Here is a 5,404-nt window from a genome sequence, read left to right as displayed (position 1 = left end):
GAAAATAATAATGATAAGTCTACTAATAATTTTTTGATGAAAAAAGAAAATTTATCGACTGATAGATTGAAACAAAAAAAATTGCTGATGCAAAATTCACGAGAAATACCTGGTAGACATTCCTATGACAATAATCTCAATTTCCAAACACCATATTCTTCAAAATATTTGAATCAATCAAATGGTGTGAAATTTAAATCCAATCTACATGGACGAAGTTCACCAACATTACCATCTCCATCTTCGACAATGAATCGAAAATCAGTTGTTGATGAAGAAATTGACAATGAGAGTAATTAATTTGTTTTTTGTTTTTGTGTATACAAATTTACGAAAAAATTTTGACAATTATTTGATTTTTTTTTATTGTTTCAGACGACATGCCAACTTTATTAAGGAAAATATATTACAGCTTAAAAACAGAAATACAATTACTTCAAAAACAAAATATGAACGAAAACATAACACTGCAACGTATCGAAACAGCATTTAATATTTCTCCTAATAAATCTTCAATAAATACAGGTCTTTTGTTGAATACAGAATTCAGAATTGGTGATGAAATTTTAATGTGAAACAATAGAAGATTTCCATCAATTAGAAAACAATCTAAAAAATGATAAATATTCCAAAGCAATGGTAAATTAAGAAAATAAAAAAAACTTTTTTTATTTAATACAATAGTAACTGATTCTCGAATATTCTATTTTGTTTTAGAAAAACGACATTTACCGCTGCATTGATCATAAGCTTGTGAAAAGTAGAAATATAGGAATTATATTTCGTAAAATTTCGAAGAAAAGCGTTGCAGAACAATTATCACCTGTACTTGAAAGTAAAGGAAAGCTTTCTTTTGTTAAAACAAAACTTTACGAGTGTTTGAAAGGTATGAAATAAGTTAAAATTAAACAATAATTTATTCAAAAAATAAATTAAAAAACAAATAAATAAATAAAAAAATTAAGACTTTGATTTAACTAATTCTAATGATTTATTTTGCAGCAGGAATACTTCAAACATTTAATACTGATAATGTACCATCAGAAATCGAGATTTTAAGCTGGATTAAATCAGTTTTATATAATGTAAGAGACTGGGAAAAAAAAATATATCAAGAAATAAATCGCGAAGTAACAGAGAGTAATACATAAAAAAATATTTATGTAAAATAAAATTTATTCATACAATCATTATCATAAAAAATGTGTGTATTTTTTCAGAAACATTTAATAAAACTAATTGTTTTTGGTAGTTGGGGAACAGTTGGGTTAAATTTCAGGAAAAAGTTGGGTAATATTTGGGAAAATAGTTGGGTACCAATCTTTACCCTAATTCAGTACCCAATGAAGGCCATGCGTTACATCAACGAGTTGGGTCACTATTGGGTAGAGGTGTTGGTACCCAATCTCAATTAGGGAGCAACCCACTTAGGCCCCAATAAGGCCCCTAGAAAAATTTCTAGTCGGGCAGTATTTTGAGGACAGTCCCTGAATTCGCTGTTATATCAATGGACTTGTCCTCAAACTGCAATATGCACAAATTCATCAGTTCATACGTATAATATATAAATTTGTGCATATCTTAGTTTGAGGACTAGTCCATTAATATAACAGCGAATTCAGGGATTCTCCTCAAAATACTGATCTCGTACATTTTCAGATATACACTCACTACGAATTTGCAATTTAATTAATTTAATAAAATATAATGATTATTACAATGAAAATCTAAGCAGCAAGTTATTATAAATTTTATTTTATATCCCTTACTTGTATCATATTCATTATTTTTGACAGAACTTATATCAAACAATAATTTTGTCAGTTTGAGATAGTGACAAACTGATAATGCTAAAATAGCATGTATTCTGGCAAAACTGTCTTCAAACAATTTTCGAGTTAAACACTATTTAAAAATTAAGTCTTGATCATTGAGTACAAAAAAATGGAATGAGAGAGTGGATTGATTAGATTTTTAATCAAAATCTAAGCAGCAAGTTATTATGATTATTATTTGACATTTCTATCAATTCCATTTTTTCGTCCTCAATGTTCAAGACTTAATTTGAAAAAAAAAAAAAATTTAGTTTCTTTTATATCCGTATATGAATATTTAAAATAAAACTGCTAGGAGTATTGTTTACTATTCTCATTAATTGACTCGAATAATTGATATACTTATACAGGTATTAGTGAGTAACATCTGTACTCAATTCTTCAATATTAAAATAATATTCTTAACTAATACTTCAGAGAAAAATCCAGTATAATTTTAAAACTATTATTTGTATCAAAATTAAAAAGTAATACCGGATTAATCATAATAATAGAACTAGCTTTTGGAAATTTACAAGTTTGAAATCCTGACTGATCAAATAATGTCCCCAAAATCGCTCTTAAACTAAATACGTTTTTTGGGGACTGTCCTCAAAATCTATGCCTTTATCAATAGTTCATTTTAAGGACATTTCTGCATTTTGAGAACCGTCCCTGAAAATTATTGAAAAAAATGGAGGGTCTTGAAATAATTCCAGAATAAAATATTTTTTTTGAGGACGGTCCTTAAACTAACGTCGTCACCTAAAAAATAACGAGGACCGTCCTCAAAATGCAGAAATGTCCTCGAAGTCCTGGATAAATGACTGAAATGGACCTTATAAGCACGTCTACACATACATATAGAGATATATATATATATATATATATTTTTAAACATGCCGGCAAGTTAACAAGATTGTACGCTGCCAGTCCTAAGCCTAGATAAAATGTGAAGGGATAATTGGAAAATACCATTAATTCTGTTGTCGAGACGTGTGTAGGCTTTAAATTTTATTTGGGAAGAACCGGGTGGGGTCAAGTATAAAATTTTGTCAAAGATTAAGACTTAATTATATGCGTTAAATATTTCCTTCTTGACTTATTTTGGTATTATATCTTTTTGTATCTTAAAAATTTATAAATTTCAATATAAAATAAAATTACTATAATCACATAATTAGTGGGGATTTCGAATACTTGACGCTCCTTTTTGTAAAAAAAACTGTGTTTTTTTTTTTGTTTAGATTTTATTTATAACAATTTAGTAAATTTAACGGATGTAAAATATCTAGTTGCAAAGGTGACTTTGAATTATGGTTTGCAAAAATAATTTCGAATAAAAAAATAATATATGAGAAAAAGGTAAAATGTTGATTTTGCTAAAATAAATAAAAATAATTTAAAAAATAAAAAGGAAAAAAGTTATATGCTTACTCAATATTTTATACGCCCTTGAATTTACTAAATATTTAATTAATTTATTTATTTATTTATTATATTGATACCAAGACGTAACACATATATTGAACCAGGTGGGGTCAAGTTTAAAATTTTGCCGACAGTTAAGACTTAATTATATGCATTGAAAATATATTCAATTCTTGACTTTTTTTAGTACAACATCTTTTTGTATTGAAAAACTGAAATAGCTAAACGATTTCGATTACTTGACGCTTCTTTTTGTAAAAAAAACTAGGTTTTTTTTTTGTTATGATTGTATACTTTCCACATTGAGTTGGAGTTTCACAAATAATAACAATAATAATTCAAATGCGAACTACCGGATTCACCCCTAATTTAACAAAGAAAAATATAAAACAAATAAGCCGGGTGTACCTCGATTTCAATACAAAATTGAATAACCAAATTGAATAATATTACGGTCGGAAAAGTCTAAATAAATGAAATACGATAGGTTTTTAAGTACACGAAGTAATACAGTACACGATTATCAAATAATCAGTCATCATTATTGTTTAATACTCAAAAAATAATCAATTATTATGAAATTTTTAGTGGTCTCCGATTTTTGAGAAAAGTATCGAAATCGAAGTGTCGATACTTTCTTCTTTAGAAATCGGAAAATTGTTGCATCAGCCAAAACAAGGAGCCGATACTCAACTATCGAATACTTTTCTTTTTCTGGATAGATTATTGTTTGATTTGGATATTTTTTTCCGTTTTGACTATTAAAATTTTAAGAGCTTACGGTAATCTCCTCGTAATTGATTATTATTCTATAAATAGAAAAAAATAAGATCAATAATAAATAATAATGTATCAATAACCGGCCAACAATAGAAGAAAAAGATAGATCTTTCGATCCGTCGGAATTAAAATTGAATTTTTATCTAAAATTGTTTGATAATAAAATTAATTATTTCATCTTTATTTCTTCCCATAATTTCAACCAATTTTTTATCTTTTAAACCAGTTTCATATTTAGATTGATCTATAAGCTTCTATTGTTTTTGAGATTTATTGAAAAGCACTACGTTTGGCCCAGTTTTATTTTCAGAATTAATTTCAATCACACTCTTCAATAAAATTTCATGTATATAATGTCGTCAAGGTAAGTAAAGCAAATTCTTTTGAATCGCTTTTTCAATTAAAACAACTGCTCCATTATTTCTCTCTAAAAATGTCAATTATATCCAATGTATAATAAAAACAAAAATATAAATTTTCTATGCCCAAAACTAAATTCGATTGATATATCCTCTGGATTTTTATTTTTATCAAATTTTTTTAAATTGGGCAAGAAATAGCAAGCTAAAATGAAATTTTCATAAAATTTGAGATTTATCAATAATATAAAAGTAATAACAATAATAATAACAATAAGGTTTTTTATTAGAATATTTACCAGTGTCAGCACTTGTAGTGTCAAAACAAAGTCTCTTCATAAGGTGTAGCAAGCCCCAATCTTTCAATGTCTCTACAACAGCTTTTGCTTGGTTTATACCAGTACCACCTTCAATTTTTGGTGCATCAAGTACATGACTCGTCCCTGAATCAGATACTGCAACAACAATTCTATCGACTGTTTCACGTCTGACCAAGTCCTCTATAATTTTACCATCAAAATGAATAATTAAATTAGATGCAGTTTGCAAATGTTTTTTCACGGTGAACAGTACTCGAACTTGAAGAAATATTGTCCAAATCATGTCCTAAACTAATGGCAGTTGCGGCAATTATAAAATTTGCATTATGATCTGTAATTGCTGTTCTATCCAATGCACTGGCAAGAATTGGTGTCTTCATTTTAGAAATTATTTTAATTTTTTTTTTTTGGCACAGCTGAATTGAAGTCCGGACCGAATTTCTCCTCACTTAAATCAGAATTCTCCAAATTGTCAGAGGTACTATCAAAAATTTCACTTGATTCTAACCGAGTTAGCATTTGTTGAAGATCTAAAAAGTTGTAAATATAAAAATAGATCAGAAAATACTTATTCTATACTTGAAAAATTATTGCATTATATTACTATTGAATTATGTTACCTGTGTCTTTTTTAATTAATAAATTTCCCCCATAGACTATTTCTGAAATAAATCTATTATATAAAATTATATTCACATGG

This window comes from Aphidius gifuensis, unplaced genomic scaffold (genome assembly GCF_014905175.1).
Source record: "Aphidius gifuensis isolate YNYX2018 unplaced genomic scaffold, ASM1490517v1 Contig4, whole genome shotgun sequence".
Taxonomy (NCBI): Eukaryota; Metazoa; Arthropoda; class Insecta; order Hymenoptera; family Braconidae; genus Aphidius; species Aphidius gifuensis.
The sequence above is the reverse complement of the archived record's forward strand: the minus strand, read 5'-3'. Positions refer to the sequence as shown.